Here is a 16,550-nt window from a genome sequence, read left to right on the forward strand (position 1 = left end):
CACAATTCACACATTTCTCTATCGTGCACTAGATGTACAAAATGTATAGTATTTAATCTTCTTCATTTTGCATGGTGGAGCAGGATGTTTTTCATGGAAATACTTACAAGGTACAACAATACAAAGCTTGTTGTTAAAAAAAATAAAGTTTTTGAACTTGCACATAGACTCTGTGGTATATTTTTGAGTGTCTGGGGTGTTGTGGACTGAAACGAGTGAGTGAGCGAAAGGGTGTTCTTCTGTTCTGGCCTGGGTTGTGTAATAAAATCATTGGGTATATATATCTAACTATCTTCGTGTGGGGGTCGGGAGTGGGACAAATGACTATGACCGAGACACTTAGGTAGGTAGACGGTCATTGGATTGTGGGTTCTTCTGACTGAGTTCTGTGACTAGGGTGTAAGGTGTAAGGTCCAACCTCCCTATCACCGACATCAACATCCTATTTTCTTGTGCATAGTTCTGTATGTGTATGTGCAGAGAAGAATAATAACCACAACAGTAGTAGTAGTATACTAACTGAACAAAAATAAGTAGGAAAACATCTGGTTGCGCATTTTGTTGGTGGGAATTGACAAAGACTGGAGATTACAGAGGACAACGCAAAAGACAGGAGTGGACCCAGTGGCCACAGCCATTCTATCACAGCTTTATTCAACAGAATACCTTTACTAAAGAGTGGCCAACAGGGCAAGCTTAGCTACACACAGTCTAATAGTAGTAGCACAGAGAGTCTTAGGGCAGAGGCAGTTTGAAGGAACTGAAAGTCAGGGATGGCATTGGATACCCAAAATTTGGAAAAAAAATTTAAGACCAAAGAAGGTTTTGATAACATTGAATTAGGAAGGAGGCTTAATAGGTTGGAAAAAATAAGGTGCGTTAAAAAGTTAGGGAAATATAATTGTTAATAATATAAGCACTGTAGGACTTACTGGGGCCAGCAGCAGGATCCTCGGTAGAGGAGCGCTCCTCTTGTGGTTGTCCCGCCAACTCGGACCCCGTCTTCTTGCCCCTGGGTGGTGCTGATCATGTAAGAAATAATAAAGAAAGAGAAACATTAAGTGCTGTGGAACAAAGACATCATTCAAAAATCCTCTCAAACATTTTAGGAAACAACAATCCCAATAAAATTGACTTCTAAGTCTAAATGACTACTGGCTTGCAGGATACACAGACCGTCTACTTATAGAACACTAATCAAATGTTCCATAAACATTCTGATTGCAGAATATTCTAACAAAGCCAGTACCACCTGACCTACACCACCTATTCAAGAATCCAGACGGGCCAATTGTTCAGTAAGTCGGCATTTCCATTTTATTTTTGCCCGCAAACATGCATAGATGATGAGATGGAGGACACATGCATAAATGTGTGCATACACGGAATTGTTGGTTGCTTGCGTCATATGAACTGCTACTGACTCACCTGACCATGCTATTGCTGCTAAGCCTACCACTCAATAAACAAACTTCAAACCGGTTCTATAGAGGGGTGGGGTAAATAAGAACTAACCATTAAGAAAAAATGGGGTAACCCTAAGGCATGGACCTGGGTATACAATGTTATCAAAAGACAATGGTCCTCAACCTATGAATTTGAAACCTTAAATATTTTAGTAACTTTTCATTTACTTCCAAGGAGCACCCACAATACAGTATGCTCTGTACCAAAAATGTTTAGTACCACAAGATTAACATAAAGCCACGGTTAGGGGAAAACATTTTAATTTCGTTCTCCATTTCCTTCAACAAAACTTTTTTATAGAAAATATTTCTATATACATCATCCAAAAGTTGAATCAATAAAAACAGAGTGGTTGCCTAAACAAGAAAAGAAAGTGCAAGAAAGGTCGTGCTCAAGAAAGTAAGGTGAGTGATCCGAAAGAAGAGATCATAGAGGTGCTCAAAAAGTCATAATATTAAACACAACAATATCCAACATGTATATTGTATTTTGAAACCTGGCCAAATAATACGGTCAAAAAAACATGTTATTACAACTAGGCATATCAGTCCTAGAATTATTTAGCACTATATACAGTATTGATTGGTCCAAGGTTTACTACAAATGACGTCGACGTTTCGACTCGTCTTATGCCCATACGGAGATTTGAACCTGGGGAATGCGAGTCTTCATCAGGACGAAAAATACACAGGCAACCAAGGGGTAAGTATAACCCTAAAAAGATTGATAGAAAGAATTACTAACCATGGTCCTAAAAATTCAAATGCAAATTAATATTAAAAATATCTGACTCCCCATGTGGTAAAGACATTGCTCTTACCCTGCTGATTGGGAATACGGATAGGTGATGGTCACAATTTCAAAACATGGCTAATGCAATCCTTACTGTTGATTGATAGCACAGTATCACATAGATGATACCTATAATGGAGGGAAATCAAAAAATCTCCTTCAGACTAAGGTAGGAAAAAATTCCGTCCTCTGGTTCCTAAATTAATTAATTGCAATGTCTTACCCTGTTGATAGATTAATGTCGCTAGCCAGGTGACAAATTCCTCAATGTTGAATTATGTCCGGAGTGGTACACATTCGGTACCTGTTAAATCAAATAATAACATATACTTCAAAACCCATCCAGCTTATATATTAAGAAAAGATTCAATGACCCAGGAATGTAATTACCTGGTCGAAAGAAAAGGAGGGGTGGTGGTTTTTATATTTTTGTTTTCCTTCAGTGCGGAGGCTCACTTCGTTTTCGCCACATTATATGCGTAATTTCACTCCCCCGTGGTCTTTTTCAAGCTAGTGGATAATACCACACAGTTATAATCCTCCACAACGGGCTCGGAGAAGCTCATCAATATTACACCGATAGCTGTGGGGAAACAGGAGAAAAATCCTACTAAATAAGAGCACTACAGTGGTCAAAGCTGGGCGGCGAAGGACACCATCGTATCAGCTTACCCCCAGTTGACTCGAGTACTCCCAGCTGACAAGCGGTCCCGACGGCAAAACCTGACGGAATAGCGATGTGTTTCCGCATTCGCGTGTTATTGCCATGAGTCTCTCTGTTCTATGAACATAGAAAGAAGACTCGAGTACCGGTGTATCTGCAACCGCGTTTGTCTTGCCCCGGGTAGTGTTTTCGGCTGTTTCAAGTCCAAATAAATGGAATTATTTATATGTCCTGCTTCAATGGTAATTAACGGCCCATATTTCGCATGAAAGACAATTCTTTTATGCGATAAACAAATTATTAAAAAATTGTTATCAATAACCATTTTATGTGGTTTAAAATCTGTGAGACTTCGCGTGGGCAACTATAAGGACAGTGTGAAATCAATCCCTACACATAATGAGCATCAAAAAAGGGATTTCTGCATGGACAAATTAATGAGCCAGTGAGAACAACAACATTGCAGACGTTACAATATTGGCGGCACCCACTTAACGTAGTCAGAAGTTACATAGTCAAAAATTACACTAAATCAAAGTATTAATTAGAACATATTAAACACAGTCCTAGGTACAAGATGATTTACAACAGTAAAGACAATATCTAGGCCAGCTGTAAAATGGAAGATGGTATGCATATAGACATCATGTATTGTTTTTTAGCTCTCTATTCAGTAAATTGTACACAATATATCAACACAAAAATATATGTGTGAGCATAATCATGAACCCAGTAGGGCGACTTGTTTATTCATCTCCTCAAGTTCGTTAAGCCCCGAATTCACAGTGTTGAGAGTATATATCCATTTACACTCTCTTCTGTTAAGGATATTGTGCAGATCCCCGCCTCGTTGGTTCTCTGTGATTTTTTCTATCACCCACCATCTCATACTGTGGTCTGGGTGTTCAAAACTATTGAAATGGTCCACCAACGGGGCCCCCTGTACTTTGCAACGCACCCTGCTCATATGTTGTAAAATTCGACATTTTATTTTCTGCGTGGTCTGACCCACATACAAAAAGCCACATGGGCATCTAATTGCATAGACTACCCAGGAGGTGTTACAATTAGTATGTATTTTTAGTTTGTATGTATGGTCATTGTGACAAAAATCATTTCCCTCTATTGTGAGTGCACAGGCTTTACACGACCCACACTTCCTATGTCCAACAATTGTGGGAGCACCCCACAATGTAGATTGACTGAGACATAGTTTTTTTGGTAACAGAGATTTCACCAAATGATCCCGTATATTCATCCCTTTACGGAACGCATGCAAAGGAGGTGGTGTCCCTCCAATTTCATCACTGATTAAATGCCAGTGTCGATTCACACACTTTTTGATAGCATTGCTTTTAGTGTTAAAGGTTGTCACACAAACCAACCTTTCTTCTTTTTGTTTTTGTTTGGTACAGAGTAAAGGCTCCCGATGGTTATGCCATGCCCGTTTCTTTGCTTTTTTTAGGAGTCTGGTAGGGTACCCCCGTTCCCCCAATCTCACCATTAAAGCAGCTGATTCTTCTAGGTAATCTTCCTTTTTGGAACAATTCCTACGCAACCTCAGGAATTGCCCAAAAGGGAGATTGTCCCTGAGGTTGCGTGGATGATGGCTGGTATACCTGAGGAGGGTGTTTCTTTCGCTACTCTTCCTATATAAAGTTGTGTATAGTCTGCCCTCTTCACTTTTAATTTGTAGATCCAAAAAATTAATGGATAGAGGATTGGCTTCCAAGGTGAATTGAATATTTTTAGAACAGCCATTGACCCAACCATGGAAATCTGTGAGATCAGATAGCCCTCCTTGCCAAATTAAGAGGACGTCATCAATATACCTCACCCACAGCAAAATATTGCTGCGGTGAGGATTATATTGACTAAGAATAAATTGGTTTTCATATTCACTCATATAGATGATGGCTAGGTTTGGGGCAAAGCTGGCCCCCATTGCTACACCATTCGTCTGAATGTAATATTCATCCTGAAATATGAAGAAATTTTTAGTCATAGCAATTTCTAAAATTCGAATGATAAATTCTGTGGGCACTCTATGCGGTGCAGGTCTCATATTTAGCACACGCTCCATACAAGTTAATGCCTCCTTTTGTGGAATGTTAGTATATAGAGAGGCAATGTCCATTGCCGCTAATATACATGTACTACTGTCATACTGAAAGCCCTCCACCAATTGGATCGTATGCGTGGTATCTCGAACATACGTCGGGGTGGCAATTGCTATAGGCTTCAGAAATATATCCACATACTTTCCCAAGGGTTCGAGTACTGACCCACAACCCGAAATGATGGGTCTTCCCGGGGGGTCTTCTATTCTTTTATGCACCTTGGGCAGGGTGTATATGGTGGGTGTCCGTGGGTACTTGTTGTTTAAAAATTCATATTCTTGTTTGGTGATCACACCTTCTTCAAGTGCTCCCTTAGTCAATTTGAGAATAGATTCACTAATAGTTTTTGTGGGGTCTCTTTTCAGGTGTATGTAATTGCCTGGTATATTCAATTGAGAGAGAATCTCAGTTTTGTAGTTCTCTAAATTCTGAACCACAATCGCCCCGCCTTTATCGGCGGGTTTTATGACAATATTGTCATTGTTCTTTAAAGATTGTAAGGCTCTCTTTTCATCCCGGCTTATATTATAGGGAATATATCTACGGGTTGCCAAAGTGGCATCCACATCTCTCAATACCACCTGCTCATAAGCCAAAATCTTGCTGTCAATGGCATGAGTAGGGGGATTGAACCTAGAAGGTGGTCTTAAACCACTACCCGATGTTACCGGGTTATATGGGACCTTGTGAAAGTAATGTTTTAGACGAATTTTTCGAAAGAATTGTTGTAATTCTATTCTGATGTTGAAATCATTCGGTATAGTGGTAGGGACAAAAGACAATCCTTTAGACAAGACTTGTTGTTCTATCGGTGACAGTTGGTAATCCGATATATTAATTATAGGGTTATCAGGGCCATTTCTCACCATTTGTACTGTTGGCGTCTCGTGTTGATTTCGCCATGAGTATTCTGTTGGAAGTGGGTTTGTTTTCTGCCCCTCCCTGTACCCCTGTTCCAAGGGCGTGTTCTCGATCCCCTGGGTCTCCCCCAGGGGCGGCCTCTCGCAGATGTACCCCACCATTGGTCCTCTTCTAAAAAAGGCTGTTGTTCGGAGTAATTCTGCGGGGGATTGTTACTAGATGAGCCGGCGCTTGTACTAGGCCGGTCTGATTCACTTTCCGAACCACTACTCACGGATGACACTGAAAAGGTGTTGTACTTCTTAGATATATATAGATATATATAGATATATATAGATATCTATACACAGGGGACTAAACTAGAAAAAGTCGCAAAAGATATCACTGTGTATGACAAAAAGACAACATACCCATATTTGCAAGAGGGTTATTTTGAAAGAGACCAACGAGGCAATTGGGCAAGTAGAGGCAGAGGAGGTTATAAGAAGTACAACACCTTTTCAGTGTCATCCGTGAGTAGTGGTTCGGAAAGTGAATCAGACCGGCCTAGTACAAGCGCCGGCTCATCTAGTAACAATCCCCCGCAGAATTACTCCGAACAACAGCCTTTTTTAGAAGAGGACCAATGGTGGGGTACATCTGCGAGAGGCCGCCCCTGGGGGAGACCCAGGGGATCGAGAACACGCCCTTGGAACAGGGGTACAGGGAGGGGCAGAAAACAAACCCACTTCCAACAGAATACTCATGGCGAAATCAACACGAGACGCCAACAGTACAAATGGTGAGAAATGGCCCTGATAACCCTATAATTAATATATCGGATTACCAACTGTCACCGATAGAACAACAAGTCTTGTCTAAAGGATTGTCTTTTGTCCCTACCACTATACCGAATGATTTCAACATCAGAATAGAATTACAACAATTCTTTCGAAAAATTCGTCTAAAACATTACTTTCACAAGGTCCCATATAACCCGGTAACATCGGGTAGTGGTTTAAGACCACCTTCTAGGTTCAATCCCCCTACTCATGCCATTGACAGCAAGATTTTGGCTTATGAGCAGGTGGTATTGAGAGATGTGGATGCCACTTTGGCAACCCGTAGATATATTCCCTATAATATAAGCCGGGATGAAAAGAGAGCCTTACAATCTTTAAAGAACAATGACAATATTGTCATAAAACCCGCCGATAAAGGCGGGGCGATTGTGGTTCAGAATTTAGAGAACTACAAAACTGAGATTCTCTCTCAATTGAATATACCAGGCAATTACATACACCTGAAAAGAGACCCCACAAAAACTATTAGTGAATCTATTCTCAAATTGACTAAGGGAGCACTTGAAGAAGGTGTGATCACCAAACAAGAATATGAATTTTTAAACAACAAGTACCCACGGACACCCACCATATACACCCTGCCCAAGGTGCATAAAAGAATAGAAGACCCCCCGGGAAGACCCATCATTTCGGGTTGTGGGTCAGTACTCGAACCCTTGGGAAAGTATGTGGATATATTTCTGAAGCCTATAGCAATTGCCACCCCGACGTATGTTCGAGATACCACGCATACGATCCAATTGGTGGAGGGCTTTCAGTATGACAGTAGTACATGTATATTAGCGGCAATGGACATTGCCTCTCTATATACTAACATTCCACAAAAGGAGGCATTAACTTGTATGGAGCGTGTGCTAAATATGAGACCTGCACCGCATAGAGTGCCCACAGAATTTATCATTCGAATTTTAGAAATTGCTATGACTAAAAATTTCTTCATATTTCAGGATGAATATTACATTCAGACGAATGGTGTAGCAATGGGGGCCAGCTTTGCCCCAAACCTAGCCATCATCTATATGAGTGAATATGAAAACCAATTTATTCTTAGTCAATATAATCCTCACCGCAGCAATATTTTGCTGTGGGTGAGGTATATTGATGACGTCCTCTTAATTTGGCAAGGAGGGCTATCTGATCTCACAGATTTCCATGGTTGGGTCAATGGCTGTTCTAAAAATATTCAATTCACCTTGGAAGCCAATCCTCTATCCATTAATTTTTTGGATCTACAAATTAAAAGTGAAGAGGGCAGACTATACACAACTTTATATAGGAAGAGTAGCGAAAGAAACACCCTCCTCAGGTATACCAGCCATCATCCACGCAACCTCAGGGACAATCTCCCTTTTGGGCAATTCCTGAGGTTGCGTAGGAATTGTTCCAAAAAGGAAGATTACCTAGAAGAATCAGCTGCTTTAATGGTGAGATTGGGGGAACGGGGGTACCCTACCAGACTCCTAAAAAAAGCAAAGAAACGGGCATGGCATAACCATCGGGAGCCTTTACTCTGTACCAAACAAAAACAAAAAGAAGAAAGGTTGGTTTGTGTGACAACCTTTAACACTAAAAGCAATGCTATCAAAAAGTGTGTGAATCGACACTGGCATTTAATCAGTGATGAAATTGGAGGGACACCACCTCCTTTGCATGCGTTCCGTAAAGGGATGAATATACGTGATCATTTGGTGAAATCTCTGTTACCAAAAAAACTATGTCTCAGTCAATCTACATTGTGGGGTGCTCCCACAATTGTTGGACATAGGAAGTGTGGGTCGTGTAAAGCCTGTGCACTCACAATAGAGGGAAATGATTTTTGTCACAATGACCATACATACAAACTAAAAATACATACTAATTGTAACACCTCCTGGGTAGTCTATGCAATTAGATGCCCATGTGGCTTTTTGTATGTGGGTCAGACCACGCAGAAAATAAAATGTCGAATTTTACAACATATGAGCAGGGTGCGTTGCAAAGTACAGGGGGCCCCGTTGGTGGACCATTTCAATAGTTTTGAACACCCAGACCACAGTATGAGATGGTGGGTGATAGAAAAAATCACAGAGAACCAACGAGGCGGGGATCTGCACAATATCCTTAACAGAAGAGAGTGTAAATGGATATATACTCTCAACACTGTGAATTCGGGGCTTAACGAACTTGAGGAGATGAATAAACAAGTCGCCCTACTGGGTTCATGATTATGCTCACACATATATTTTTGTGTTGATATATTGTGTACAATTTACTGAATAGAGAGCTAAAAAACAATACATGATGTCTATATGCATACCATCTTCCATTTTACAGCTGGCCTAGATATTGTCTTTACTGTTGTAAATCATCTTGTACCTAGGACTGTGTTTAATATGTTCTAATTAATACTTTGATTTAGTGTAATTTTTGACTATGTAACTTCTGACTACGTTAAGTGGGTGCCGCCAATATTGTAACGTCTGCAATGTTGTTGTTCTCACTGGCTCATTAATTTGTCCATGCAGAAGTCCCTTTTTTGATGCTCATTATGTGTAGGGATTGATTTCACACTGTCCTTATAGTTGCCCACGCGAAGTCTCACAGATTTTAAACCACATAAAATGGTTATTGATAAAAAAAATTTAATAATTTGTTTATCGCATAAAAGAATTGTCTTTCATGCGAAATATGGGCCGTTAATTACCATTGAAGCAGGACATATAAATAATTCCATTTATTTGGACTTGAAACAGCCGAAAACACTACCCGGGGCAAGACAAACGCGGTTGCAGATACACCGGTACTCGAGTCCTCTTTCTATGTTCATAGAACAGAGAGACTCATGGCAATAACACGCGAATGCGGAAACACATCGCTATTCCGTCAGGTTTTGCCGTCGGGACCGCTTGTCAGCTGGGAGTACTCGAGTCAACTGGGGGTAAGCTGATACGATGGTGTCCTTCGCCGCCCAGCTTTGACCACTGTAGTGCTCTTATTTAGTAGGATTTTTCTCCTGTTTCCCCACAGCTATCGGTGTAATATTGATGAGCTTCTCCGAGCCCGTTGTGGAGGATTATAACTGTGTGGTATTATCCACTAGCTTGAAAAAGACCACGGGGGAGTGAAATTACGCATATAATGTGGCGAAAACGAAGTGAGCCTCCGCACTGAAGGAAAACAAAAATATAAAAACCACCACCCCTCCTTTACTTTCGACCAGGTAATTACATTCCTGGGTCATTGAATCTTTTCTTAATATATAAGCTGGATGGGTTTTGAAGTATATGTTATTATTTGATTTAACAGGTACCGAATGTGTACCACTCCGGACATAATTCAACATTGAGGAATTTGTCACCTGGCTAGCGACATTAATCTATCAACAGGGTAAGACATTGCAATTAATTAATTTAGGAACCAGAGGACGGAATTTTTTCCTACCTTAGTCTGAAGGAGATTTTTTGATTTCCCTCCATTATAGGTATCATCTATGTGATACTGTGCTATCAATCAACAGTAAGGATTGCATTAGCCATGTTTTGAAATTGTGACCATCACCTATCCGTATTCCCAATCAGCAGGGTAAGAGCAATGTCTTTACCACATGGGGAGTCAGATATTTTTAATATTAATTTGCATTTGAATTTTTAGGACCATGGTTAGTAATTCTTTCTATCAATCTTTTTAGGGTTATACTTACCCCTTGGTTGCCTGTGTATTTTTCGTCCTGATGAAGACTCGCATTCCCCAGGTTCAAATCTCCGTATGGGCATAAGACGAGTCGAAACGTCGACGTCATTTGTAGTAAACCTTGGACCAATCAATACTGTATATAGTGCTAAATAATTCTAGGACTGATATGCCTAGTTGTAATAACATTTTTTTTTGACCGTATTATTTGGCCAGGTTTCAAAATACAATATACATGTTGGATATTGTTGTGTTTAATATTATGACTTTTTGAGCACCTCTATGATCTCTTCTTTCGGATCACTCACCTTACTTTCTTGAGCACGACCTTTCTTGCACTTTCTTTTCTTGTTTAGGCAACCACTCTGTTTTTATTGATTCAACTTTTGGATGATGTATATAAAAATATTTTCTATAAAAAAGTTTTGTTGAAGGAAATGGAGAACGAAATTAAAATGTTTTCCCCTAACCGTGGCTTTATGTTAATCTTGTGGTACTAAACATTTTTGGTACAGAGCATACTGTATTGTGGGTGCTCCTTGGAAGTAAATGAAAAGTTACTAAAATATTTAAGGTTTCAAATTCATAGGTTGAGGACCATTGTCTTTTGTAAATAAGAACTAAGCATTCAGTGACAGAGGAGGCGTCATGCAGACCGTTAAAAAAATATGAACTAATAATACTATCCATCCACCACTATTTCACTAAAGGACAATGTAAGGAAGGACTAGACTCCAGCAATAGCATTAACTAACTTCAGTTCTCTAAAAACTCTAACATCAATAATCACCAGTTACAAACCAGTAAGAGAAGTGGCAAACAGCACCTGTGTCATACAATAACAGAGGATGAGACGGAATTGATCTGCAATGTAACTAAGTGTACCAGTAATCGTGTTACTTTTTCGTCCATGAAATATACACAATACTTCTACTACTATATTATATATTAAATATTACTAGCTACTCACCAAGCGCCACGACCTCGACACCTAGCAGGTCCAACAGGTCCTGCTCCCTGTCCAGAATGTCTGCCCACCGGTGGGCCAGCTGCTGGTGGGTGCGCCGGATATCCGAGCGACGGTAGACTGTCCGGCGCACCTTTGCCCACCGGCAGTGACGCTCCTCTGGGCGGTAACCGGAGCCTGGCCTGCCGCCTGCTGCCAAGGTCAAGGGGAGGTGGCACTGGATGATAAAAACAAGGGCGGCCACCTCCGCCTCCCCGAAAAGATTCCGGGCATGCACCCCTGCAGGTCTCATTCTGCCGCAAGGCAGCCGGCTCTTGGGCGCAGGCGCCTTGCCCTTCGAGCCGGTTCTGCTGCTCCCCTTTGCCATGGTTCTGGGGTGGAGGTGGAGGTGGAAAAGAAAAGTTAGAACAAAAGGAAAAAAAGTTAGGGGGAAGAAGTAGGAGCTTAAATAAAGAAGTAAAATAAAACAGTAGAAAAGTTTTAAAAAAGGTGGAAAGGTAGAAATAAAATGCAAAATATAAACTTAGGGACAGAGAGAGATAGATGATAAGTAAAAAAAGTAAGAAAAACTGTGAAAATAGGTAAAGATTGCACAGATATAAGGTGGATAGAAAACTAGCCCCAGAACCATAGCATAGAGTGTGAAAAACAAGATGGCCGCGCCCATCGCGACCACGTGGGTAAGTTTGCGCGCGATTTCACGCGAACACGCACTTTGTCAGCGTGAACAAGTAGTTGTGTTCCCGAACAAGACGGCACCGCGCGAACACGTTATACGCGACCCGGAAGAGGAAATAGGGGACGCGAGCGGGCGGGACAATTGAAAAAACAAGATGGCCGCGCCCATAGCCCACCACATGGGTAAGGTCGCACGCTACAATCCCCAAAAACGCAGACAGCGCCCCGATCACGCACAACGCGCTCCCGAGCAAGAAAAACGGCTCGCGAACGGGACCAGCAAGCTACTACGCACGCTCGCGAAGCTCGCGTAGTGCGAGAACGTCTTCGCGTAGCTTCGCGTAGCGCGACTACACGTACTACGCCCAGGGTTAGTGATGACTATACCACCTAGATAAGATAAGACAAAAGCCACTTTGTATTGCTCCGTGGGAAAGCTTTTCACATGAAGTGCAATTGGCACTGATTAATGAATGTTGCGAATTTAGCTGGATCACCCATGAATCTTTCTGGGGGTGCTAAGGGTATCGAAGAGGAAGTCGTAATATGATACACCAGAGGCGTAGTGCTAAACGAGGAAGGATGAGATGGAAAACAGGCGGTATGGGAGCCTGTCGACAGATCATGAGGGTGAAGAGTCTGAGAGGCCTGTTGTAGGGAGTCTACTCTAAGAGTTAGAGCCTGGGTTTCTTTTTGTAAATTCCCTATCATACTCACCACATCAGCTAATGTTATTGGATGTTCCTCCATAACACCTGGGCAGTAATATAAAATGTGGCTTTGCATTCTGTGAGGCTCACCTGGATTTACTGCAAGGTCAAAATGGATGGAAGTGATGCTGATAGAGATCGCAGGTCACCCGGCCAATAATTTTCACCATACACATACCAGGCCCATATTTTTTCAATTTATCATATACATTAATCGGGTGACCTAACAACTCTACTACCAGTAACCCTGGTTCCTTCCTATTTATTTCTTTTGTACCCGACTTACCAATCCACCGTTACGGGTACCTATGACCACAACGGATCAGGAAGCTAGCTGTAAAAGAAAAGGCAGGCAAAATATAATACCGACTTTTATTTCTTCTGTATTCATCAAATAACCACAGACTACTGGGAAGTTTCAAAAGTTTATCTTAGAAATCAGATTCTGAGAGTATGCAATTTACAACGAGAAAACAATCTATAATCAGATTAATGAAGAGCACATAACCATATAAAAAGAAAACTAAGGCAACCATTTAGGAGTCTATAGGAAAGTAATAACAAAGCGATATGCTAAATAGATTTCGGAAATGGATCACAAACTAGAATTTTACTGTTTAGAAAATACTTCTAAGTAAAAAAGATTTGAAATCCTATACATCTATAGGAAGGGGAAAAGTGGAACACGCTATAGTTCTAGCATTATTATGTCCAAATCAGATTGCAGGAGAAAATTATATACCACATTTATGATTCATAAACAGTATGGAGAGAATGTGTTCTAAAAGGTAGGGAAACATAGGGACATGCTAAGGAAAATACACGGTATGATTTTTATAGTAGGTTGCGGAAAGCATGGAAAATTAACGTATGCAAAGAAATGTCTTTATTAAAGCAAAGACAGAAAATGGAAGGTGCAGCATAGAGTTCTTAGCCCTATATAATTACCTAAAATGGTGTGCAGACCAACCCTGGCCACGGATCAGTCAAGGACAGGAAATACCCCAAGGAAGGACAGTCATCTATGGGACAGCAGGTGCAGATTGGACACCCCAGGTCAGGACAGGAAAACCAGATTAGGATCAGGACAGGACCACCAAGGCACGACCAGCACCCGCAGTTCGGAAGCAATGCCTGCGCTCCACCCTCTCTGCAGCTATCAGTCAGAACCCCGATTGGGTTAGCGAACTCCCCAGCAAAGTGCTCCGCCAGCACTTAAGGTTTAGTAAAACCTTAGAGTCTATGGTCAAATTTGGACAGAGTGCTCCGCAGCGCTCTGTATTCAGTCACCTATTGAGTGCGTTGGGTCAGTGACAGGTCAGCTATTCAGACAAGTCGGACAATTTCTCTAGCTAAACCTAGGCTAGTTATACTGTTTTCGGGTCAGTGTACCACCCCCCAAATGTTGCAAGTGTCAGAATCCCCAATTTCGATTGGTCCCTAAGTAGGGTAGGTTAACACACCAATCAGAACAAACTTCTACAAGCCTAAATTACCATTTTCTGAGACCGCTTAGCAGGTTTGGGGTTCTCACGATAGAAATGACAGAATACAATAGAAAATATAACATTTGTTTCTAATGTAACACATTTTAGCTTCTCCGGCTGGGTGAAGGTGCATCTTCCCAGGCACGTCTTGGCAGGGACCTTCAGTTGGCACTTGGTCAATGCCACCGGCAGAATACGGACATGCGCAGGACATCACATCAATATGGAGTCTTTGACCATTGTATCAGACCCTCAATACCGCGGTACATGAAAAGTAAGCGAAAACAAATTAAAACATAGAAATAAATGAATTCACTATATACCATGAAGAGCTACTTTATACTCCTTAAATCTGAAAAATATACTATGGCATTATAATTAGTGCAACAGACAAAAACACGAGAGCATCTGCACAAGCTTCACCACGTTAGAACACTGACAGCCATTTTAGACGCAAGCACGCATGCGCACATTTTCCCACCAGAACTGCAACTACGTCACGTCACGTGAGTGTGACTAACGCATGCGCAGAAGCAAACCCATCAAGCGGCGGCCATTTTTAGGGACGGGAGTTATTCGTATTAGTAAAACATAGGCAAGCGTCACTACGATACACATACACCCAAAATAAAGGGACAATAGTAAGACGTACATGTTGAATTATAGGATTAAAATGTTATTTGAGGTTCTTGATGTCAAGCAAGTCGCGTAATATGCGAAATCTTGCTTCATCAATCCCCTCTTTGATGATATTTACTATCATCACAAACTAATGGAACCAGATGCCAACTTTCCTCACACTTTGTGCATTTCGATTTCTTCCAACATTCGATTTAATTTCTCTTTCACATCTTTATCAGGGTGAGAATTTTTCATCTTTTTGTAAATCTGATTATTTAAGTCTTCCAATTCAAGTTCATCCACACTCCGTTTCACACCTCTCTTATTCACAGCGTATTTCTTTGTGTGTTTGCGGCATTTGCAACAGACAAATATGAGAAATATGACGAACCCTATCACTCCAATTGGCATCAGTACCTTAAACAATAAACCTTTACCTAAATTAGCAAACCAATGACCTACAGCAGAGAGACCATCAGTAAGTCTCTTCCAGGCACTATCAACCTCCAGTGGTTTGAGTTCTTTTTCCAAATTTGTAATGTTCTTCACATATTTTTTAATTTGTACACTTTTGTCCGGTATGTAAGTGCAACAATGTTGCGCTTTCAACATTCGGCAGACTCCGCCCTCTTTTGCTAATAAGGTGTCAAGCGCAAGTCTGTTCTGCAAAACCATTGATCTGATCGCAGCCATTTCGGTATTGACCAGCAGGAATCCATGAGCTGTGTCAGTAGACAACACATCCACTATTGTGGATAATTTGCAAATTCTGTGTGTGTTCAGAACCACTCCCACTCCAGGTATCAGTGCACTAAAAATACTACCCATTATTTCACCTACGCTTTCTCTTTTACTACGCACTAAGCCATTAGTGTTTTCATTGCTTCCAGCAATTTCCTTCACATGGTATATTTTCGGGAAGACAATGCCAAAGTAGCAGCTTCCATACCAGTGATCCGGCAATTTGAAATAAGCCTTGTTTCCACATATATAATAAATCCCGGGAAACACAGGTTCTGACCCATTTTTGAAACCCCAACCTCCAATTACCTTGTAATTGTGCTCACATTGACTGGAACCAATGAAAACGTTATTATAATAACTAGTCTTCTCGCGGTGAAGACAGAGTTTCCCTTTTCTTTCGAAATCCAGCAACAAAGCAGGACCACTCCCACCATTTGAGGTGCTTTCCATGTTTTCAGCCCATTTAGGAGTTTTCTGTCTTTTATCATTTGCCTTTCTTTGGAAACTCTCCCTTCTTTTCTCTGCCATGTTTAGAAACATTTTTTCTTGTTCATGTAATGAACAGGTCAAGTTATCTCTGTGTGCGTCATTTAAGTCTATGGTACCTATAGTCAGAAAGTATTCTCCCATATAACGTGTAACGTCACTTTTAGTATGTACAGGATTCAGATTTCCACATATTGGAAGTTCAGAAAATATCACGTGTGAGTTAGAGTAGTAGTACTGTAACGGTCCTCTTTTGTAAAATAAACAGCTAAAATACTACAGGAAATTCCATAGGTCAAAGGTAGGTGATGATAAGTCACGCCTTCAGCTACAGAAGTAGGTAGCTTCATGCAGACATAGCAGTCTTCTATTTCCATAGTTTCTACATAATGCACTAACAGGTTTGCGAAAACATTTAAATGTGTCTGGTTCTTAACTCCGT

This window comes from Lissotriton helveticus, chromosome 9 (assembly GCF_964261635.1).
Source record: "Lissotriton helveticus chromosome 9, aLisHel1.1, whole genome shotgun sequence".
NCBI classification, from domain to species: domain Eukaryota; kingdom Metazoa; phylum Chordata; class Amphibia; order Caudata; family Salamandridae; genus Lissotriton; species Lissotriton helveticus.